We start from the raw sequence: 26382 nt of genomic DNA on the forward strand, positions 1-26382 counted from the left end.
TTCTTATCTTTATTATTTAATTGCTATCACCATGCTATTTATAGAATCCATGGAACTGCTAGATGGTGCCATGTATTTCTGGACAAGGAATACAATTCAAAGCTACTGTTACTGGTGCTGTGAGTGCCATGTAGGGAAGATGTCTTCATACACAAATGTATGTCTTTCTGGCCTGTAGTGTTTGTCTCTCAATGTTCCTCCAGGATAATGGACCAGGAATTAAGGGAATTAATCTTTCTGTCTCTTAGACTAGAATAGCTGCCCAAGGATGTCTCTTGCTTTATAATTTGTCAGGTAGCACTTATCAGATGACCACAGAATAATTCACTTTCTGAATAGCTCCTTGCTTACATCCTCTAGTCTAAATATAATGTGAGGTATGAGTAATTTTATTTAATTAAAAAAGGTACAGTAACTTTAATTAATCTGCTTTCTTGTTTGTAGGTATTTGGAAAGTAGACTAATTGGATGTCACCGCCTTGCTGAGCTCCTGCCTAGCTCCTAGCCCTTCCCTTGGCCTCCTAGAAGCCATTTTTCCTTCTACAGGACCTGCCAATGTCTCTCCACCATGTAATGGAAACCTGGATTTAGTTCCTTCTTATGTCTTGCAAATTCTTCCCCTCAGACTTTGGAGGATGTCCAATAGAGTCTTCCTCTGTTTAAACTTTTCCTGATTTCATGGCAACAAACCTATTTCTCTCTGCCAGGGACACAGAGGCACATTTCCTCCTAAAAATATAAAGGAAAACATAATTTTCTACCATTAAAATTATTTTCTAGTAGAAACAATTAATTTAATCTAATAAGTTTCCTTGCAGTCTGCATAGAAGATCCATATCCTTCCTATTAAACTGACTGACGTCATTGCTCACAAAATTAGAACCCTGACTAATGGCATGTTCCTTCCTGCTCTCAGTCATCTGGTATTAATGGTGCTGTGTCCAAGCAGTTTGTTTTTAAATCTCACATAACTTATCAGCCCCTGATAGCAGCAGTGACTGTTTCAGCTCATCCTGCTACATCTACATAACTCAATAAGGCAACATTTATTAAACATTCACTATGTGCCAAACTCTGTGCTTTCAGGAGAAATAAAGCACTGTATCAAACAACTAAACAACTCAAGTACTGGGAGGATACCACATGCCATGGTCCCTGGATTTTTTAAAAGGAAAAAAAAGTATACTAAAGGTTTTAATAAAGAAGCATTCTATTCATCTAAGGAAGGTCATAAAAGCTTCACAGTTGGTTGGTGCAGTCAAGCCTCAAAGACTAAGGAATTTTCTAGGTGGGAAAGGAAGTCAGGTAGAATAGTAGAACAGACTTAGCAATGATAATCAAATACATAAAGACATAGAGGGAGGAAGTATTAACGTATATCCCAGAAGTGCTAAGGATTACAATAACCAAAGGACAGGGCTAGGGGAAGAGATGGGAATGCACAAGTTAGGCCAGGGCCAGATATGAGGATCTACTAGGTCAAATTTTGGACTTTAGATCTTATTCTGTTGATACACTCATCAAAGTATTTCAAGCTTGGGACTGACACGGTTAGATTTGCTTTTAGAAAACCTCACTTATCCACATAATACAGGACAAAGTGGAGGAAGAGAGACCACATGGAAGATTCCATGATAGCTCAGGCTGGAAATGTAAGAGCCTAACTCAGGGAGGTGATGAGCATTCACAAATGACGACAGATACTCTGGAAGCAGATACATGGGTTTCAATTATTGCTCACCTCTTTAAAAACGTGTGCCTTAGCTGGACTTCATCTTGTCTCCAAGCCTCATCTATAAAGTGTGGATAATGGTATTACTCACCTAAGAAAAATGTTGAGACCCAAGTGATATAATTCATTCATCACAGTGTCTGGTTCACTGTGAGTGTTCAATAAAATTGTTATTTGTGTTAACATTATTGCTATTGAGATATCTGCATTGATAATAGGAAACAAGCGACATTTACTAGATATACTCAAGATGTACAAGTGAGAAAGAGAGAGAGAGATTCGAACAACACCAGGTTTCATTGGTAAGATATTAACAATATTAACAGCTATTGCTTATGGACAACTATTGATCTGACCACTTCATATATAACTGCTTGTTTAGTTTTCACAACTCTGAGACAGGAAATATTACTGTCATCATTTTACAAATGAGGCAATGAAGGCATAGAAAGATAAACTAACCTGTCCAGGAATGTACAGTGAGAAAGTGGCATTGCTTGAAACAAATCCAAGCAATCTGTTTCTGGAATCCTTATATTTTACTGTCTGTCTGAGAGCTTGCTGGGGATTCTTGGAGGTAACCGTTAGATTACAGACAGCAATTGTTCATGTATGGCCAATTAAAGTTTGCCAGTGAGGAAGATTGTACTTGCTTTATTGTGTCCATGGGAAACTGATGACTATTAGTCTCTGAGTATGGTGAGCCTAATCTGTAAGTAGTATAGACTGTATTTCTGTCATGTTCCCTTGCGATTACTGCATATGGGTGATGGGATGAGGGAGGCTGGATGGGAGCCTGGAGGCATTGATCCCCTTCATATCAGCTCTCCGCCCCATCAGTTTCATATACAGCACTCAAAACCCAGAGCAACTACGGCATACTCAGCTCTATATCTCCTACGTTTTCTCACTATTTTCTAGCACATGGTAGATGACTCACTCCTATATGCTCAACTGAACAAAAGTGAATTGAAAAACACTGAAGAAAGAAAAGAATATTAATTACTTCAAGCAAAAAGACAAATATTTCATTAGATGCCTTGACCAATAAAAAGCCAGTGATTTCCTAGCCCAAATGTCATTCCATCCTTTTTTATTAGGTAGATGTGCCATAGAGGAATTCTTTATACCAATTTGTGAACATAGCAAAGGCCATTTCATATAATCCTCATTAAAACTCATTGAAAAATATTTTATTACCCTACTAATCAGAGAAAATCAGAGAACAGTGCAACTCAAAAATCTAGATGGGCTTTCCAAAAGTATAACAACAACGACAATAATAATAACATTACTATTTATTGAGACTCTAGTGTACACCAAGTATTACCACATTTCCCTTAAATGCATACACTTCTGTCTGTACATATTGTTATCTGTTACCTGGCCTTTCCCTGACATTATATTCTAAGGAGGGTTCTGCTTGGTAAGACTGATTCTTGGACTTCTGAGAGGGAAAGTCAGGAGGAATGCTAGAGTGCTAGAATGCAAAAAGAGGCATGAGGATGTCACACTTTTGAGGTGAGAGCAGTAGGTATTAAAAAAAAGGTTTTAAGAAATCTTGAGGGAACACTGGATTCCCTTCATGGAGTTTGAAACATACACACACACACACACACATATATATGTATGTGTATGTGTATATGTATATGTGTGTGTATATATAGTAAAGAAAGTGAAGAACCCAGGTTATTGAGAATTTACCTTTATTTGCACAGATTATGTTTTATCCACCAGAATACCTCCCTGCGAGGAACCACATGGTGACGGCTAAGCACTCCCCTTTAGTCACCTCTGTTCTTCACAGCGACCATGCATGGAAGGCAGATATTTGTGCCACATTTTATACTGGAGGGCACTGAGGTTCAGAGAGATCAAAAATTTTCACCTGAGGCCATATTGGTAACCACTCATGGTCCCGGTCAGAATCCAGATCTCCTGGATGCAGCTCTTTCCAATGTCCAGCCTCTGTCTGCTGGAGACTCACTCTCCGGTCTGTTCTTCTAATGACCTAAGGCATCTCTATGTCCACGGCCACAGGCGCTTCAAATAAAACCAGCAATAGCTTGAGCTACTATGCACAAATTCTCATTTTCTCCTATCTCTTTTGAACTTGATCCTACACTGGCTTCATTTAGTCCCTAAAATATTCAGATTTATAACCCAGTAAGCTCTCATTTGGTTATCATTTGGGCTCAGTAATCTGCTTTCACACAGGCTTTGACAAGAGAAGGATGAGTAACCCCACTGCTCTGCCCTGCTGAAGACCCTGGCATACCACCCAGTCTTCAGACCCTTCTCCTCCAGGGAGCAGGGAGAGATATCCAATCTCTTAAATACTCATTTTACGTATAAAATACTTTTGTATTTTACCATGACATCCTAATTTAGTACTGCAAGTCCCCTGTCTCTCTCACTTCACTGAAATAGTCACTATCATCACTCTCTTGTAGTACGACACTATTCATTTTGTAATCTGCTTTCACATACATTAGTTGTTCTAAGAGTCAGCAACACCTTATGAGACATAGGGTCAAAGCAAATTTGGAAAATGGAGGGAAAAAAGCTAATCATAAGCAGCTACCCTAACACAACAGCGATGGTAATGAGGAATCCCTAATTTTTTTTATTCATGTGCGTTTATTCTATTGATTTATTTTTATTTAACATTATGTAATGGACTTTCTTCTTGGTACTATATAAAACTTAAATTTAATTATGATTCTAGTTTTAATAAAAGCTATAATTTCCCAACCAACTATATTCACTGCACTAGGTGCTTTACACACACTATCAACTCATTCTTAACTTAATAAATACTATTAAACAGGTAATGTTTTACAAATCAGAAAATTAGGTTTCAGAGAGATTGAGTAACTTGTTCAAGATAACTCAATAATTTTGTGCTGTTAAAAAAAACAATTCTTCTCAATGTTAATTTTCATATGCACTTCATTTTTGCTACTACATGTAACACTGAAATAATCTTTATATAGTGGGTTCTTTCTTTTCTTTTCCCCCTTTGTATTAATTCCTTAAGTTCATTTCCAAAAATCAATACTACCAGATCAATATATATATACTTTTTAAGTCTATTGACATAGGCTGAAGAATAAAATGCTCCAAAGTAACCAGCAGTAATTTACACTTACAGCAGCCATTCATTTCATGGAACAATTTGCTAGATTAGTTTGAAACATGCTACCCATTGTTTTTCTAATTTTCATTCCTTTGAGCACATTTTTTTTAATGTGCAACTGAGAATTTACATTTTCTCTCATCTGCATTAATCATTTACCACTTGCCTACTTATAGACAATTTGTAATTATAGTCACAGTCTAAGAGTTGTGCATGCACGTGTGTGTGTGCATACATGAGAGAGAAAAGTCTGATGATCCCCTTCAGAGGATGCATTTACTGCTCAGCATCCATCCCCCCATCTCCTGGCCACAGCACCTGATTTGCCTTTAGGAACCGTGATCCTTCCACACTAGGTCCATGTGGTGTGGATGCCACCAGCATCCTCCTAGCAACAGTAATGGGGTTAAGACCTGTGAACCATAGTCAAGATTGGGGCGATGGAAGACGTGCCCAGATATTTTGATGGAACTATTGGGAATTAAGTTCTCTGTAACACCTAAGCCAGTAAACACAGTCTCAAAGTTCACGGTACCATCTTTTCTTCAAGGAAAGTTTTTCTGGGAATAAAGTCATCACTGAGGAGAGTAAAATAAAAACAGAGAAAGAGACAGCACTGGAAATCCCTGATTCTTCTAAGACTGAAACGAAGCCTAAATGTGATCCTTTTGGCCATGTGAGACTCTAATTTATGTCAGTTGGGTTGGATTCTGTCACTTGCTATCAAACACTACATCTATCTGTCAGTTTCCTGTGCATAGCCTCCACCGGTTCTGATAGTACCATTTGTCTAAACCAGGCTTCTCAATGGGTCCCATCTACTTCCTGATGCTCTTTCTATTTCCTTTGTCGAGGGTCTACACATTGGTTATAAAGCCCGTCCTGAGTGTTCTCAGAAAAGAGCTCCCAGATGATGATAAGCCCCATCCCTGCTGATTTCTTAAATTTCTTGCTTCATGTTGCCCTCCCTGGCACTCCACTTTTTTTGACCTGAGTCCTATGACTCTGCCTAGAAATTCTCCCAGATGATGCCTGAATGTCAGTATTCCAAGTTCTTTAAATCCACTTGCTCTGTATTACTGACCACATTCCCCAGAGCCATGGCTGTAACCCAACAGGCAGTCATGTCCTAAGTGTGGAATTCCACATCAATGGTCAGGACAGCATTTCACCTGTCACCATTAGCTTTAAACTCCCAAGTAGGTAGAAAGTACTCAAAAATATTTTTTTGACTGAATGATTGCATGGATTAATTTTAGTCATATTCTGGCATATTTCAACCATCCTAAAGAGGAAAACATCTTTTCATTTTATTTTATTTTTTACATTTGACACATTCATATGATACTACACGAAGAATACCGGGTGTCGTCTTTGGTGCTAAGCTTTATTGCTGTGAATGTTATTAACATGTATTCTTCACCGCCTATGTTCGTGGCTTGCACAGCTAAAGCTATTGCTGAACTTTAAACTTCCTAATGAACAAGATTCATATTATAAGGTCACAAGTGATCATGACAACCAGAAAATTGCAAACAAATAAATGATTCCATCCAATTATGGTCACAAGCAGGTGAAAGGCAAACAACTAAGAAACTGAAGTAAATATATTCTCCCTTAGGACCATCCTTTAGATTGAACAGATGCTGGTTCTGGAATAGAAATGTCTTTCTGACCAGGTCCTTCTGGGAATTAAACACGGTCTAGAATTAACCTAATATTGTCTCAGCCTTAATCACATTGTCCTCTTTTGATGTCATTCTCTGATTCTTTTAGGGAAGCTTAGATGTACTCAGGCACATGTAATTCCTTCTTAACCCTTTTATCTGCAGACTTTCATATCTCAAATTTTGTTAATTGACAGCAGGATTTTTTTTAACAAAATGAGGGGGAAATTTTTTTTTCCATATTTCCTTCATTAACGTTTCTGGTAAGCACCTTAAAAAGAAGATACCTTTCTGTCCATCTCCCATCTCCCCTTCTCTCTTCCCTCCTGCTCAACTGCCAAGCTCTTTCCCCTCTGTATACTTGGCTCCAGACGTAAGAGATTAACTTCTCGGTTGATTTTTTTGGGCAAGTATTTCCTAATCATTTTCTTTCCAAATAGTTTGATTCATATCTTAAAATGGTGGTGTCATAAGAGTACATGATTTTAATCTAAAAAACTTCAGATTCAAAGTCAAGCTCAATTTTTATGATTAATTTACTTACTAATCTCTAAATATCTCTTCATCTGGAAAAAAGATTTTACAACAATACTTAAATTATATAATGATGTCATTTCTGTCCTTCACACTGAACATGAACGTTATGCAGCCGGAGGCCCTGTCTTCTTTGCGTATCTGCTGCTCATGATGTGCTTGCACAATCGTGACCAATAAGACGTATATTTGCTCCTGCCATTTTGTAAATGTAGGTGTTGCCGTAAATGACATGAGGACAGAAAGTCATTGAACAGGACTTATGTAATTTCCCCTATTCTTTGATAGCACTGAGAATAGTTTACACGTCAACTCTGCACAATCCCTTTTATTTCCTTTATTAAAGAGGCTGTGTTCTTTTCAGCCTGCCTCAGTTCACGCACACACACACTTACACATATGTACGCCTTCCCTGTAAGTGTATTATAATTATAGATTATAGACTAATTAGAGTGTTATTTATGCCTGAAGATTATATACTAATTATATGTGAAGTTATTATGGGAAACCTGGCAAAGGCAAGGTGAGCAACTGCTATACAAGTATAACTGGATGCTGCTGCATTTTATGATTATTTGTATCACGTGAAACAGCAAGTTGCCAAATATCAAACCAGACGGGTGTTGCGAATCTGTTATCCATGTCCTTTTAATAATGTTGAGCCTCGGCAATGCCAAAAGCACAGCTTGCTTTGGTTTCAAGGACGGCAGCCTTGGAGACAGAGCTGAATTTAGAATTTGCGCCTATGACAGAGCAAGTACAAACTGCCATGAGATACGTTACAGATGCTTATTTTGGAGTTTGGAGATAGATGGTGAACATGGAACTAAGGGGTAATCATGAGTCACTGCGTAAAACCGTTAGTTTTCTAATTACTGTCATTATCATCATCATACAAGCAAATACACACACAATAAATAATAAAATAGTAGACGCAGTTTGGGCTTGTTCTGTGCCAAGCGCTGTTATAACACTTTTACATGTTACCTCATCACACCCTCCCATTGGTTCTGTAAGGGTCATCCTATGAGGTACAGTATTTTTGTTTTAGAGATGAGGGACCAAGAGACAGAGAGACTTTGAATCTTAGTCATACAATTATTAGGACAAAGACAAAGGATGCCAATTGCTCGTTCTCCCTCAGTTTCTTTCCCTTTGGCCTTAAACATATGCACAACAATGCACGTCTTTATTTCCTTTCCTCCAGTCTCTGGAAGGGGAACCACTTCATCTGCCCAAATCCTGAACATCTCCATGGTCTGCTCCTTTGAACCCTGCTCCCTTTTTCTTTCCTTTATATTCAACTGCCCTCCTGCTCTGCTGACATTCTCTTGGCTTACAAACATAAGATTTTACTCACTTTGAAAAACTTCCTTTCATAACTGCCTCTCCATAAATCAACTAGCCTATCTTATTCCTATTCGACATCAACACTATACAAAAGGGGCCCTGTTCACTTTCTCCACTTTACCTGCTACTCACACATTAGTTTATGAGGCCATGGAAGCCCCCCACCCTGTAACATCTAATATCTTCATGGACAAATAACTAGCTGCTCCGTGTATCGTCCTCTGGCTTACTGTGTTTTAATGCAATCCTCTACAGCACGCACATCTCTGTTTTTGAAAGGATCCACGCTCTTTACCTATGGGTCATGTATGTCTACTGATCTCCCTTCATTCCCTGAACTACTGTGATTTGCCCTGCTGGATGTTACATTTTTTCACCATTTTATTCTCAGCCCCTAACATACTTTCTGGCAGATAATAAGTGCCTGATAACAGTTGAATGAATGGAGACTAGAGTGAAAATGCATTCCGAAGGTGAAAATTCGCTTTTATTTTCATTTTTCATGCTCTGAAATGATATTTGTTTACTGACTTTTGTCTTTTCTGTCTCCTGACAATAGAATGCATCCTCCATGAGGAGAGAAACTTGTGTGACTCATTCATACTTTCAGCCTAGACATACAGCATAACCTGCCAGGCAGTGGGTGCTTAATAAGTATGTGTTCAACTAATACATGAACGCATATATGTACCCTGCCGAAAGTGAACACCAACCAACCAACCAACAAAAAGCAGTGTGTAAAGATGAGGAAGCCGTTAAGGAACAGTGGGAAGAACAAAGAGACAGAGGAAGAAAGAGGACAGAGTGGTATCCTCTGTTGAGAAGCTACATTTGTCTGACTATATGTGTTAGTCTGCAGATGTGTGTTTGTATGTAGAACCATTTGTGTTAGACTGTGTGTAAGACGATCATGTGTCAGACTGTATCTGGGTGTTTGTATCTGTGTTAAGGTATAAAAATTAATGCTAGTTAGTTTCTGCTATCAAGGTACAGGGAATGGAAGTATTATGCTTTAGCATCTACCATGGGCAAGTAACAACAGAAGGGGACAAGCATAAATGTCTGCTTGCATTTCACATCGGTATTTTAAGTTTGTAATCATGGAGAGGAATCAAACCTTTAAACACTTTTTTGTTTCTTATGGGGGCTGACAGAAATAGCTCAATAAGTCACAGTTTCATAAACTTTCAGTGTTTGATGTGGTCTTAGGGGTCATCCACAGAGTTTTAACAACTAAAGGAGTTGGTAAAATCGATGTGAATCATTATCAGCAGTAGCTGTTCCAGCCTATTCAATTTCTGTTACATGAAGATGATGATGGAAGAGAGAAGAAGAACCTTCCACTGTTCCATCTGATGCAATGGACAGTAATGGAGCAGTGCCAGAACATACAGGTCTTTGTTACTACCATAAATACATGTCAGTGATGAGGCCTCTTACATTCTAAGCAAGACAGTACAAGGGCAGGAGGTAAGTCAGCCAGGAAGGATAGGTTTGCTCAGATATCTTTTTAACCTTGTTTGGCAACAGGCATTTAAATGTAAACAGCCCCTCATCTGGACCAGCCCCTCCTGTGTAGATCCTCCTGCCAGACTGTCCCCTGGGTTAGAACATGAGTGGCCACAGAGCTTAGTAGTCATAACCTTGAGCTTTGGCATAAGTTCCTGGATTCAAATATTGGCTCTGCTACTTACTAGCTGTGTGACCAGTGACAAATTACCCAGATTCTCTCTGAGCCTACTTTCCTGGGGATAAAAAGCATTTGTAATCCACAGGGCTGTAGCAAGGATACACTAGCACTATGCTTTTGGAGAAATAGATGAGATAAATGTGTAAAACACACTGCTTGGCACATAGTAAAATACTTCAGTATTTTTTCAATTATTTATACAATTGTTTACATCCATTACATTATTTGATACTTATAATTTAGGTTGGAGGGCATCATTTTTTTTCTTTTCATTGTGTGGATGAGAAAACTGTGGTTCAAGGCACTGAATTGCTTCCTAATAGCTATTCAGGGTCCATGCTATCTCTTTGCCTTTAAACAGTTGGACTAAACTTGAACAATGGTCCAATATCCAAGATCCACACAAGCCCAGTGTTCTTAACGTTTCCCTTCTCACAGAGGCATCCTGTGAGGCTTTCTCCCTCTATTTGGATACCTCCCTTTTCTGAAGTCCTCCGTGCTTCAGATTCTGCTGACTTCGGCTTAGATTCTCTGCTTCAAACCTGTCTGTGTCTCCCTAAACTGGCTCTTCAGGTTTGACACTCTAGACAGTCTTTGTGATCACTATGCTTAACTGTCCTCAGAAAGGGACCTTCCATCACCCTTTGCTCCATGCCCTTAAGTTCCTCCCCAGCTCCACTACAATTCCTGGCTGAACGCTACCGCCAGGACATCAACCTAAGTCTAGAACACAGGTTTCCTTGGGGAGAAAGCCTGGGCTCCAAAGTGGATCAGACTCTTCTCACCCCATGCTGCTTGATCATGGTCTACATCCTAAGCTGTTCTGCTTTGTCTTCTACCGCTCACCTGTCCTCAGGTACCCCAGTCCATGAACTCATTTCTGGTCTTCTGTGCAACAACTGCACCACAGACATGATGCTTCATTTTGTCCCTATTCTCCTCAAATATGACTCTCATTTCCACCTGGGTTCTGTGCGTCTCCAGCCACAAGAAAAATATCTTATTCCATCCAGTGCACACCCACCTGCTAGAGATTTCAACCTCAGAGTTAGTAAATCGTGTGCTAAGGCTTGAGCCTTTTAATTTTTCCATTCCATCCTTTTGCGATTCCTTATTGACCATCCCAGCGCACACTGTGGAACATGCAGACCTACTAAAGGAGGCTGGTGGCTCAGACAGTAAACATAAGAGCAATGCCAACACACGATCAGCTGATAATTACATCATTTCAAGAGCAAGGATACTTTCAAAAATGGAGACAGATTCATATTCTCCCCCTGCCCATCTGAATCTATATTAAAGTCAAGGTTTTGGCTTTTTTTTTTTTTTTTTCCAGTCTGACCTTCTCGTTTGGGAAGAGAGTAGCCAGATGGTACCAGATGGGGATGTAACAGTGTTACACAAAACATGGCCTCTGGGGATGTCTCCACAAACACCACACATCATGAGGGTGCCACTGCACTTCTTTCAAAGTGTCCACCACATTCTCCAACTCAGCGTGGCATCTGACAGGGATTAGTGGTGACACCTTAGAGGAGAGGGATGTGTGAAGGATGTTTGCTCATCCCTTATTTATTTTTCTCCCTTCACTAGTTAAATCTAAGGGACACTTCTACTCAGAACCTGCCATTATTTTGCCTTGACTACTGTGTGACCTTCCTTTCCGGGAGCCGACTCAGAGGAAGGATTCTGGAATGACATCAGCGTTTGCTGGTCTTTCACCCTCTCCTGCTTCATCACCCAATACTGTGGAATTTAGCTTTGGTTATATTTTTCTAACTCATAAAGCCTTCCATATCAATCCAACTAGACAGCTTGAGGGTGACAGAGGAGCTGGCATGATTCACCGTGAGGAACACTCTGAGACGCATCCTCCATTCGCTGTTCCCACATCAACCATGACCCTTCAGCCAAGACTCACTCAGAACAGAGAGGAAGCAATCAGATGTCCCCTAAATACATTTAGAACTTGTTTGTTTCTTGATGATGATGGTGAAAGAAGTATAGGTTTGAAAGTACCACAGTTCCATTACCTGTCAAGGACAAGAGTAAAGACCTTCTAGTCCAAGAAGCAAACTTAAGGTAAGGCTGCTCTTGCTTTAAGAACCCTGCTGCACTCCCACCTCCTCCCAGAATCTCCAAGAAAAGCACATACAGCAAAGCAGGAATGAGAGAGACAGAGAGGCAGAGGTTAAACAGTTCTGATATACTTAGTTTGTTGTTTCAATACACGCTAGCATGTGTTATTCAAGGGCAAACCATTTGCAAAGGTGGCCCACTCCTCATCTCCACCCTGGAATGCAAACCTGTAAGAAATTGTAGAGGATAATCATTTTGTTCTACCTTCCTTAGTTGTGTGGTATCAGGTCCAAAGCAGTAAAGTGATTTGTCTAAAGCCACTCAGAGAATTAGCACAAACAAACAGTGTTATACCATAAAAGAAAAGGAAAGCTTTGATGCTAGAACAACAAAGTATCTGATCCTGTTCTTGCATTTAATGAGAGTGATCATAAGCAAGTTTTGTAACCTTTCTAAGCTTCAACTCATTCTGTTTTTAAAGAGGAGATGAAAATATCTACCTCACTGTGTAATCTTGAGAGTTAAAAAAGAGGGAATTAAAATCATAAAAGATACACAGTTACTATAGCAATGCCTGGCACACAGTAGTTTTGCTGTAATTTCATCCTTACATGCCCAGTCAATGATGATTTACAGCATGCTTACCACGATCTCTGTAATCTAGCTGCGGTGTACCAGCTCTGGATGCTTGTGTTATGCCCAATTCAATGCCAGGTACAGTGAAAGAATCACTCCTTCCCTGACAGGGGTGTAGAGGTCTCCTTTCATTCCTGTAGATGTTCTTAGCATTTGGAGGGGGCAAGCTGCACGGGGGCTTTCTCAGAAAGTGCCTGGAGGGGGTCTAGGAAAGCACTGTGGCATCACTTGGACCTCACTCCCATTGCTGAAGTGACTGGTCTGTGGCTGGTGAGGACACCTGCATTATCAGTAGCATGGATTTCTCTATCCTTAAAAAATGACGTCATCTAGCACATACCTGGGCTCAGGTGAGCATGAAGCTCTCAGCCCTTAGAGACATGACTCTAATCCACCATAGCCCCAAGCACCTGAGTGATGCTTCTCACAGGGGCCCTCCTGCAAACCCACCACAAAGCACCTACCAGCTGACACTCACACCTTTCTGGCACAGATCCAGCTCTGAGACTCCCAGCACCCACCTTTCCCTCCATGCCCCTCCTCCCCTGCCTCTTAAACTTTAGAACCAAACCCCTTTATCTCTCCTTTAAAAACCCTATTTTCTTCTTGTCTCCCATAATAGCCTTGGGTGTCTGCTCAGGAAGAATTTTAATTATTTGCAAAACTGGAGCCCAAATCATTTCAAACACAAATGCTGGTCTCCTCCCCTATTCTTCAAGGTCAGAGAGGAATTTTCTTCAGAAATACAAGGGTCAGGTATCCATTCCCAGAAGGGGAGGATGTTTAATCCAGAAAAGATTCAAATATCCCTGAGAAAGGGCAAAGAAAAAGTTGAGTTTTTATGTTAAAAGAAGTTTGAAAGTTCGCTTTCCATTGAAAGTCTGAATTGAATTGCAAAAGCAATTGAAATTGATAAACACTTGCGGAATTAAGATGATGTGAAACAAAAGAGATAACTGTGCTACAGAAGAGTGATTCTTTGTGTAATTTTGAGCATCACGAAGGCACAGCATTGACTTCTCAACCATTCCCTCATATTTTTCCTGTCTAGCTATTAATCAACTTTAAAATAATAAAAGTAATTTCAAATTCAGCATTTCCTCACCAAAGCATAGCCCGTAGAAGGCATTTTCCTGACCATCGTCACTTCTAAGTCTCACTGGTACACAGATCTTTCACTGAGAGTCTCAGAACTAGTAAGCATCCCTACACTTGACAAAGGTACAGGAAGATACAGAGGGGAAAAAAAAAAATCACTGAAATTAACACCAAATGGACCTGGTTTTAAAATCTGACTTGACTACATGTTGACTTTTGACCTTCTGGAGTTAATATAGTCTCTTTCTGCCTCAGTTTACTCACATGTAAGTTGGGGAATATAATTACTACCTTGCTGGTTTTGTTGTGAAGATCAAATCCAAAACGACTCATAAAGTGCTATTGGACACAAACGCACACACACACACTTATACTGCCATTGTGAAACTGGCCAAGAATAGTGCCATGCCAAGACATAAACTATGTCACTATTCACTTCCTTTAATTTTAAGTTGATCTGTGACCACTTCAACTTATTAATTGTATCCTATTTTTCATTTGTTGAGGTTATTGACATTTGTTCTCATTTTACTGTTATTCTTTTTTTTTTTTTTTTTTTAGGAATTCCTTTATTTTTATTATTTATTTATTTTTAGCTGTGTTGGGTCTTCGTTTCTGTGCAAGGGCTTTCTCTAGTTGCGGCAAGCGGGGGCCACTCTTCATCGCGGTGCGCGGGCCTCTGACTGTCGCGGCCTCTCTTGTTGCGGAGCACAGGCTCCAGACGTGCAGGCTCAGTAGTTGTGGCTCACGGGCCTAGCTGCTCCGCGGCATGTGGGATCTTCCCAGACCAGGGCTCGAACCCAAGTCCCCTGCATTGGCAAGCTGACACTCAACCACTGCACCAGCAGGGAAGCCCTTTACTGTTATTCTTGAATTTAACTGCCTGACATGTATTTTCCAAGCATCAAATCAACCTCCATTTCCTGAATCCTTTTAATCTACCTCATTTCTGGTCTTAGTCCACTACGGGCTAAGTTCCAGTTCCCGGCGCAGCATTTAATAGCAGGCACTTTAGATTAATGCAAGTTTAATTCCATTTCTACCACTTATTGGTGTAAATTCAGGCATGATAACTTCTCTAAACCTCAGTTTCTAAATATTTAAAATTTGGCTAATGATATCTACCATCTGGTTCACTGAAAATTAAATAAATTAACATACATGTATGTGTGCGTGCCTGTGTGTGTTTGACATATAAAAGAAGAGTACTTTAAATCTAAAGCATCTTATTGTTTACAGGTACATAAAATACATAGTACAAGATACTAAAAAAAAGTCACTAAAGTTAGCTAACCATTATTAATATACTAATTATAAATGTGCTTTGTTTGGTTTTTTCAGTAACCCCAAATCACAGCTCAGCAAGGGGTTATGCTACATGAAATAAGAACATGTGTCCTTCCATCCCTTAAAACATTTCTAAGCCATATTTTTTCCCTCCCATAAAGAAGTTCACCATATGCACATTCACGTCTGGAAGATTAGCAAAGGAAAAGCTGTCTATGCTTTCAAAGCCATCCAATTCCCCAGCCTGATCCAGAAACGTAAGTGAAAGGACAGTGACAAATCTTTGAGATAATAGCAGCAGGCAGGATCATGGAGGTGAAGGATCTGTTATCTGATGTAAGCTGCTCATCCATGTGAGGTGAATGAACTCTTTAAGGGGTGCCATTTAGTTCATGGGCAAAGATAATTTACTGAACACTACCTCGTGCCCAAGGCTGCAGAATTTGTTCCATTCTGCTTAGCAGACTGCTCTGAAGTACTTGTTTATTCTTCTCTTTTCATCCAAGGCAGGATCTAGCTCATTAATAAGAAAAGAAATGACAAATGATTCATTCACACTACATATTGTACAACTCTAATAACGACCACTCCATATTTCCAGTGCACAAGTTTTTGTTTTTTGGCTGTGTTTTCAGATGGGACCAGCGTCTTGCTGGCAGTGCGGGAAGGTCAACCTTTGGAACTCCTCAGACTCAGATTTGTTCCTGGCTTAGCCACTCTTTCTCAGTGTGACCTCAAGACGTCTTCACGACCTCAGGAAATGGAAGACACGTTACACAACACACAACATGTGCTGTCAGCACGGAGTCAAATAAACAAAATAAGGTACACTACAGGGTTAGAGTATTGAGACTGGATGAGACCCCGTGAGGGGCTTACAGTGGGTCCCAGTGAGAACTCCTAAGGCTTTGGTAATATTATATTTCTAGACTTGAGTGATATTATGTTAGCTCTCAAGCTATAAAAATTTATTAAGCTGTCTTTTACTTTATGTGAACTTTCAAAAATTTGTACTATCTTTAATAAGGAAGAGGTTCAAATTAATTTTAAAAGGCAGTCATTTTCAGAGTGCTAAACATTGCTCATCTCTGTAAGTCTTGAATAAATATTTAAAATGCAAAGAGCACAGGGTAAAGATCAGTGACACTTGGATTGACAAAAGAAACGTTTACCTCTATGAGTTTTGCTATGGTCTGCTTATATTGCCCTCTCTATTTATGTATGCATCCATGTCACTCCTTACCTCCAAAGTCAGGAATTAAGAAGTCACTTGCTTGGCATCTCCTGTGTTGGGAAAAGGCCTGCCTATTACCCAATATTCAATTATTAGTGGAAGTGAAGATGAGGCCCTAGAACTTAGAGCCAAGGACCTATTCACCACATCCCCCAATACTGACAACCTCAGTGCATATGTTTTCCTTGAGATCATCAGAACTAAACTCTTTAAGTTCTTGTTGCCTTGTTCCATGAGCCACTAAGATAAATTAAGGAAACCCAGGTCATCTCTCATCTCTCAGTCTAATCTTCATATTTTTGTGAGAGCAGTGAGGCCAACCTTGGCACTCCCTATCTCTCTTCTCTGATTATTTTTCTTTATAGCATATGTCATCATATGATGCAGTATATATTTTACTAATTTGTTTATCTTGTACCACTAGAATGCAAGCTTTGTGAGATCAGGGACTTATTTTTTTTTTATTTCTTTGGTATGTACATAGCATATAATAGACACTTAATAAATACGTGTTGAATGAATGAATGAATGAATGAAACACAAACAGATAGAAAGCTGTTGTAGCTATACTGACACCAGGGAAAATAGAATGCAAGGCAAAAATCATTACTAGATCTCAAGAGGATCAATAAATAATTTAAGAAAAAAACTAATACGTGAAACATACAAATGCGTGAATTTGTATGTGTGCGATGATATAATTTCAAATGGTATAAAATGAAACTTGACATAAATACAAGAAGACTCTGACAAGTCCAAAATCACAGGGAAAGTTTTAATGTTCCTCTCTCACTAATAGATCAAGCAGACAAAAATAATAATATGGAAGATTAAAACAACAAAATTAATAGGATTGATCTAAGTAGGGTTGCCAGACTGAGCAAGAGAAGAAAAAATAGAATGCCTCCCTAAATTTGAATTTGGATAAACAACAAATATTTTGGAACATAAAAATATGTGCACCTAAAATTCAAATTTAACGTGGTATCCTGTATTTTATCTGGAAACCCTATATCTAATGATCACATATAAAACATCTAGCAATTGCATAATACACATTCTTTTTAAGCACATAAAGTTTATTAGCAAAAACTGACCACATATTAGCCATTTAGGTAGTCTCAAAAATGTGAAATAATTGGTAACTTACAGAATACATTTTCTGAGCATATGTAATTTTGGTAAAAATCCATAACACACGAAATAAGCTTAAAAGTATATGCATGAATAACCTAGTCATCAAAGAATCAATTATGAAATAAAATGAAAAATACTGAGAATCCAACTATAACATATCACATCAAAAGACTTCTGAGTTGGAGCTAAAGCAGTATTTTTAAGAAAATATACAGTTTAGTATTTATATTAGAGAAGGTAGTTTTAAATTAATGATCTATGCATCTGGTCTAAGGAATTTATGTAAAGAACAGTAGAACAAATGCAACACAGCTAGGTAGAATGAAATAATGAAGGTAAAAACCAAAATTAATAAAATATAAATCAAACAAAAAAATTGAGAGAATGTACTAATTCAAAAGTTGTTTCTTTTAAAAGATAAAATGAACAATGCATATTAGAATTTTAAAAGGAGATAGAAGTGCCGATACTACCAACATGATATATTTAATAAGAGGATGTTATAAAAATTATGCCAAAATTTGGAAAACTTACATGAAATTGACAACTATTTAGAGCATATCTCAATAAAACTGATTCAAGAAGAAAAATGACATGTGAATAGTCTCATAATATTAAAAATATAGACCACTTTCAGAGACCTGACCTGAGGGAGGCTTTGCTGTCTTTGCTCCAAGTATGCCGCGGTTATTTGCATCCCCACCAACTAGGGATGAGAAAGATGATGGACGAGAGATCAAGGAGGATTTATAAGGCCAGGCCTGAGAGCGGTATGCGTCATGCCTTCTTACATTCTGTTAGCTAAAACCCAAGCACCCAGCCATATGTAACTGAAAGGGAGGGGGGCAAGTGGAGTTTAGCTGTGTGTCCAGGATGAAGTTTGTATTTTCATTTACAGACAGAAGTTTCTCCAATTCACATACTAACAGAAAAAAAGCATATGATTAACTCAATAGATACAGTAAAAGCATCTGATAAAATTCAACAAGCACTGATTGAAAACAAACAAAAAAAAATAAGGCAAAATAAAATTCTGGCTATTTTAGGAATAGAATGCAATTTCATTAATCTGATGAAAAATATCTATAAAAATAAATATAAACATTATATTTAATGGTAAAGTATTGAACACATTCCCTATAAGATTAGAAAATAGGCATGGATGTACGTCATACCCACATGTGTTTATTACTGCATTGGATATCACATCAATTTTTATACAGAAATAAAAGCAAATACAATGAATATGAAATAAAAAGAGGAACAAATCTCTTGTTCCTAAATAATGGTATGATTTCTTAAAACAATATAATCCACAGATATATATAACGAGAATCAATACAGAGATTGTCTACTTACTGGATAAAAATAGTAATATACAAAAAATTAATCATGCCTTCTCACTAGCAAAAATATTTTAATATTTAATTTTAAATGGTACCTTTTATATAACATTAAAATATACAGAATTGTGGAATAAATGTAACCAAAAGTTTGCACAGTTATCAAGAAAATTATTAAAAAAAATATCAAGTAAAAGGAAATAATGTTGGGCTTCCCTGGTGGCGCAGTGGTTGAGAGTCTGCCTGCCAATGCGGGGGGACACGGGTTCGAGCCCTGGTCTGGGAGGATCCCACATGCCGCGGAGCAACTAGGCCCGTGAGCCACAACTACTGAGCCTGCGCGTCTGGAGCCTGTGCTCCGCAACAAAAGAGGCCGCGACAGTGAGGGCCCGCGCACCGCGATGAAGAGCGGCCCCCACTCGCCACAACTGGAGAAAGCCCTCGCGCAGAAACGGAGACCCAACACGGCCAAAAATAAATAAATAAATTTTAAAAAAAAGTTTATAAAAAATAAAAAGATATGATAAACACAAATCTCAGGACAGTGGTTAGTTCTGAGGAGGAAAAGATGATTGAATTTTAGAGAGGCTAAAACAGAACCTTAAAGTTGACGGTTATATTGTTTTTAAACTGAATGGCTTGTTTTATAATAATTTTCCAAATCTTAGATGCATTTTGTACATTTCCTTATCTCTCTGGTAATTAATAAAAATATAATTAACAGCAAAAGTAGTAGGAAAAATTACAGAATTTGCACTTATGCTTATTTGTTATTATCCTGTTTATCTGTTTGCTTTGACCTACTATGGATCTGACTTCATTTATTTATATAAACCCGTCTTTAACTTATTTTTAAGACTTTATACCACTGCAATCTATTACTTTTTCTTTTTGATTTTAGGGTTTATGGAATATTTTAAGTAGACCAACCAGTCTTTGGTTACAAAATGTGATCCAGGGGATGAACTTGCCAATTAACATGCTTGTTGAGGCCACACAGTGTTTAAAACTGAATGGGGGTGCCATCAGGATGGACATCCACCCTAGCTGGCCAGGTGCCCACACATACCCTGTTGTCTCGCTCCAGTTGGCATCCCTCAACTACTCTACTCTATTGGCTGTTACAGACTTGTGTGGTTGTGACTCTAAACAAACATGAGGGTTGGGAGGCAGTAGCTCAGTGCTGTAAAAAGATAGCACCCCTTGCTTCGAAGTAAAATGAGGGGCTTCAACTTAGTGTGCCCCACACCTGCATGACTCGGGGCACATACTGTGCCCAGTTTTTAACGTCCTTACCTACTTCTCATCTACACCTTCTGAAAGCATGATTCTAAGAGCTAAGTATGCTTTATACTTCCTCTTGAGGTCAGTGACATCCGGCATGGGAGTTTGAAGGCAAGAGGTGTACCACGCAAGCTGAGGCAGCAGGAGTGGGGGCAGAGATTCAAGACTCAGAGAATATGAGTAAGGCTGTCTCTCTGGAATTGGCAATGAGGCATGAGTTTATGTGGTTTAGGTGTGCGCATCTTTCAGGGTCGGCAGAGCCACCTGCAAACACATTATAGAATTCATAATGGAAACTGAGGTAAGGTTTGCTAGAGAGCAGTTTGTTGCATATTAGTCACATCTGGACAATATCCTCTGAGGAAATCACATATTGGCCTAATACTTGTCACTGAAGAGGGGAACTGACAGCTACTTCTAACTCCTCATTACCATGGCTCAAATGGTTCCATTAAAGAGGAGGGAGAAAACACAGTATCGTTATTCAGTGCATGCTAGGCAGCCACGACCTGGGAACCTGCCACCTATCAGCTGCACTAGGGCTCTATCAGGAATGAACAAGATTCAGCTCCTGCCCTCAGAGAGCCCACGATGAAATGAGACGGGCACGTGCTTACTCAAAATCATACTTATGTGAGGGAAGTACTAATAGAGATTGGTAAAATATTGCATCATGATCGCAGAGAACTCAATCATTTTGGTCTGGAAGCTGATTCAAATTCTTCATGGAACCTGTCAGTGGAGAGAAGAGAGGACAGAGGCCTTTCGAAGGCTATGTAAGAGCAAACAGTTGAAGGACACGATGAGATTGACAGAGTAGAGAAGGAGGGAGACTCTTCCTGGCTAAAGAAATAGGAGGAGCAGATATGGAAGAAGGAATGTAGATGGTAAGTTTGGGAACCAGAAGGATTTAAGCAAAATCAGAGTGTGGATGGGTGATGTAAGAGGAAGGAATGGGATATTCCATTTGAAAAATGCATGGAGGAAAACACACTGGGACATTTTAACGCGATATATGTTGGTTTTCCTATGTCTTTTCGTGAAAGGTTAAAATTCATTTACCACCTTTAAATATTGTATTTAGTAAGAGCTAAATTTGACTGAGAATGTCAAGCCTTTTTTTTAGCTTTAACTTAAAAATTAACACTTTGAGTATGCCAAAGCACAATGCCTACACGTTTAAAACATTTCAACTTTGAAACGGTTGAGATCAGATCCTAAGGCATGGATTGTAGCACCATGACTGTTAGTAAACTAAATAAACTACAGACAAAGGCCAGTTTTATAAAGGACCAGCAAAATAGTTTAAAAGATGTCATTTATCCATCTTGTACTTTGCAAGCATCTATAAGGACCCATCAATGGGTTTCCTTTTTGCTGGTGATAGATATGCAACACTGAGTTCAAATTACTACATATATTTTAATATTCTTATTCTTTCCTATTCTCTGACTCACTCATGTCTTCCTTTTACCCCACATTGGGCAAACAACCAGATGTCAGAGCTGAATTTAAATTCTGGATCCCCTGCATAGTAGCTGTGTAGCTAGGAGAGATCACCTAATTTCATTGAGACTCAGTGTTCACGTCTATAACATGGTAATGTACCTGACCCATATGGTTTTCAAGGCTGTATAAGAGATCAAGATGTAGCAAACATCAGAGAAAAGTGTCTTTTACTGTTATAAAGATAAATATGAGTGTAGGTTACAGATCATTATCAGTGTCATTCTCAGATCCCTTCCCTCTTACTTGGCTTTTGTTTCTCACACCCTAATAAATAAATCTCACTACAGAGTTAACAGTTATTCGTGCCTAGTGGAATACCTTTCCTTCATGTGTGCATTTTAGCAGCTGTATCCTGAGTCCCCTCACAGCCACCCTGAGACACAAATGAACTAGGTATTGTAATGAATAATTTTAAGGGAGAGGCAATGTCATATTTTGGTTCAGAGCAAGTATTATGGAATCTGGCATCTTGGGTTCAAATCCCAGCTTTTTCACTATTAACTGCATAATCTTGGAAAAGATCTTTAACATCTCCTTGCATCAGACACCTCATTAGTAAAATGAAGTTAATATTATTACTTATTTCATGGAGATTCTATGGACTTTAAAATAATTAATACATGTAAAGTGATTAGAACAGTGCCTGACAATTAACACACACTTAGTAAATATTAGCTATTCATTTTCTCTAATGATTAAGCCATTATTTTGTCAAGGCCACTGCTGAGAAATTCAGATTCAGTAATTCTGGGTGAGATTCAGTAATCTGCATTACAAACAAATTCTTTTTTTCTGGTGGTTCTGTTGCAGATGCCACTTAGCTTGCACTTGGACAAGTAAGTGTTAGTCATCATCAGTTAGCAGAGCCTAATGGAGGGACTCTGTTCACTTCTTGCATTTACTGCATGCCAACTATATGCCAGATACCATGTCAGGCTCCGGGGTAAGTCTGTTCTTGAATTTGTCTTTGTGTGCATGTGTACTTCTTCTCAGATGCAACACAGTAGCTTGTTCCGAGGTTTCCGGGGCTGAAGTTGTTGCTTCTTTGCCTCAGAATCCTTACTCTCAGTGTTAACTGAAGATCTTGTACAAAGAACATCTTTTATTGATTTCTGTTGATGTTTTGCTTTCCTCCAATTTGTTCTGCAAAGTGCTGGCCACCTGCTTTCAAGTCCAGAAACACTTCCGACTGACTCTACGCATCTCTCTAATCTGAGCTTCTGCTCCACCCTGTCCTTACTCTCTTGAATCACTGGATTATTTTCGAGGTGACACTCTGCACATCATGGCAATATGAGAGGTAGTTTAAAATACTCTTGATCAGAAAAGGAATTTCCTGCTTGGAGTACAAACTCAGATTCCCCGCTGTGTGGCATCATGACACCTTCCTGCTGAACTCCATTAGAAAGATCCTGGAAAGTCAGGTCAGTGTAATTGATATTTATCACTCCATGATGACGGCTTTGTGGGCTAAAAATAATAAGCTGTCTTAGGGAGGGTTCTTCCAGAAGCAGGTCCTCAAAAAAGGATTTCAGTGGAAGTGGTTATTAGGTGGAAGGACTTAGAACGTTCTGGCAGGGAAGTGGGGAGTGAGATAGAGAAGAGATGTGAGTTAATACAGAATGTATAAGTGAGCAGGCTACTGCTTTGGAAAACAGGAGCTCAATCCCTCTGCCAACCTCTGGGAGACAGCATGGAATGTTCTTTAGCACTTTTCCTACTAAAGGGAAAGGAGGCTGGAGTATTTACACAGCAACTCCCCATTCATGACGACTTAGAGCTACTCCTGCAGGGGTCACCTTTAAAATCATGGTGACTTTAAACACTGTCTAAGCATGAAAGATGTCTGGCAGAGAGTTGCGGGTACTTGCAGTACGAAGCCACAGCTGCGCACGGGAACACTGAACACTGAGATACGACTGGAAACAGTGTCTGTTACACGAGCACATAGAATTGGGTTGTGTGCTTCTCCAGGTACCTTATTTAAATATATTTATTGAGTAATCGTATTTATAAATTCATATGTATATTCATATGTATACTGATTCCAGCCCGATTCTTTGCCAGGTACTCAGATCCATACAGAGGATACAAAAGTGAATGAGATGTGGTGTTGCCATAAAGGACATTAGAGCTTGATGGGGTTCAGAACACACTTCAAAATACGGCACCTTGGCATACCGAATATTTTAAGCTGAAGTAGTCTGAGAAAACAGCAGAAGCATTCTGCCTTTCACTCTGACCTTCCCCCCTCCCTACTCCCCTGAAGCAGGTCATAAACCCCTCCTTTGAGAGGTGTCCTCCCTATAGCTGGAGAAAATGAGCATCCTTATCTCCAAAGACAAAGGGACACTGAGAAGAATCCAAACAAACAGGACTTGCTAAGTTTCTCTTGGTTTAATACCCTTGACTCAAATTCTTTGACTTGTCATATTTCTCCACCACTGTCTAGTTTTCATCAAACATAGCATAAAAATATTCAAGTTTAACTATTTTTTTTGGGGGGGGGACTTCATTTCCTTATGAAGGCTCCTGTATCAGGTAAAATTTGTATTAAATAAATTTGTGTGCTTTTTGTCCTGTTCATCTGTCTTTGTCAGTTTTTCAACTGAGCCAGGGACCCTAAGAGGATCAAGGCAAACTTTCTCCTCCTCTACAAACTGAACTGGGAGGATCATGATGCAAAACTATAAGAATCCACAGAATTTAAATGCTGGGACACACACACACACACACACACACACACACACACACACCAGCAACCTAGTCTTCGGGTCTAATGAGATGATCTATGAATAAATGGTATTAAGTCTAAACAGCGATTTCCCAGACAAAGGAGCAGAAAGGTGGAAAAGAACATGGCAGGCTGAGGAAATGATGGTCACAAAACTACAGAGGGGTGAAATGTTCTGCTGAGTGTCTGGACAAGAAGGAAAAGTTTAATGTGATAGGAATCTACGAAGCACTGTTTGTAGCAAGTAATAACACCAGCTTAAGTGGAGTTGGGGAGCATGGGGGAAGGAATGTCAACTGATGTGGACAGAAATTTGTGTTAAGGCCACTTTTGTTAGGGTGGCTCTGTCCCAACCAAAAGTGTTTGCCACCTACTGGCTCTGTACAGAGGTTAAGAATTGATTGCGGTGATGATAAACAGGACTATAGGCATATGTCCAAGCTCACCAAATTGTATACATTAATTATGTGCAGTTTTTCGTATACCAATTACACCTCAATAAAGCTGGGGGAAAAAGACACTGGGTGAGTAATTGAGAACACTTGAACATGGAATGGGTACTAACTAATATGGAATTATTGTTCATTTTCTTAGGTGCGATAACAGTACTGTGGGTATATAGGAAAATGTCCTTATTCCTAGGAGATATATGTTGAGTTATTTAGGAGTGAAATGCCATGATGTCTGCAGTGTACTTTCAGAATAGTTCAGCAAAATAAATTTTATTTTAAAAAACTGATGAGGGCTTCCCTGGTGGTGCAGTGGTTGAGAGTCGGCCTGTCAATGCAGGGGACACGGGTTCGAGCCCTGGTCTGGGAGGATCCCACATGCCGCGGAGCGACTGGGCCCGTGAGCCACAACTGCTGAGCCTGCGCGTCTGGAGCCTGTGCTCCGCAACAAGAGAGGTCGCGATAGTGAGAGGCCCGCGCACCGCGATGAGGAGTGGCCCCCGCTTGCCACAACTGGAGAAAGCCCTCGCACAGAAACGAAGACCCAACACAGCCATAAATTAAATAAAAATAAAATAAAAAATTGATGATTTTAAGTAAAAAGACATTTAAAAAAATCTCTTTGGCTGTAGGTGAAAATTCAGTTGGAAAGGAGAGAGACTGAAGCAGGGTAGTTAGATAGGAAGCTGCTGAAACAGCCCAGGGGAAAGGCCCAACTAGTTCACTGATAACAGGGAGGAACGAAAGGGTTCCCAAAATAGAGCTTAAGTAGAATCAACAGATTTCACTTGAATATTGCATATGAGGGGCTGGGTCCACTGACCGTGTTTTCAGTTTTCTGATCAACCGTTGTGTTATTTCTCTACAAAGTCTGGCTTTTTTCTCCCACCCTCTCTCCTCATATTCTTTCTAGCAAAACTTCATAACAGGGTTTGGCATGTGCAGAAACTGAGCCTCTAAATATGAGCTCCTGGAGAAATAACACCTTCTCATTCTAGGCAGAGTGAGTTCCAACTGCAGAAGAACAGAACGGGAAGTTGGGGTAGCTGGTGGGATTGTGTCTCTGCTTTTAAAAATAAATCTTCAGTCTTTCTCTTTCCCCATTTATGTCTCTCCTTCTCCATCTCTAAGTAGGTTCTAGCAGCCTCAAAGGGGTGTTGGAATAATGAATGTATTTTCTTGAGGATGGCTTTGAATTCTCAGATGAAAGGTGCTGCGTCACCAAAAATTATAATTCAAACCAAAGCACTCAACCTTTCATCCTTACATGCCTTTGAGGTTTAGAGCCCTTGTGTGGATTCTAAATAAAGTGAGAAAATGCATCTAGAATGCCAAACAGTTTCTAAAAGCAAAACATGGAGGAAAGATTTTCAGCCTTGCTTAAAAACAAGGTTTAAAAAAAGAATATTTCCTAAAATCCCCATATACTCAACTCTTAGATCTTTAGTTTCCTAACAGAGGAAAAACATGAGGATAGAAA

The sequence above is a fragment of the Eschrichtius robustus genome, chromosome 17 (genome assembly GCF_028021215.1).
Source record: "Eschrichtius robustus isolate mEscRob2 chromosome 17, mEscRob2.pri, whole genome shotgun sequence".
NCBI lineage: Eukaryota > Metazoa > Chordata > Mammalia > Artiodactyla > Eschrichtiidae > Eschrichtius > Eschrichtius robustus.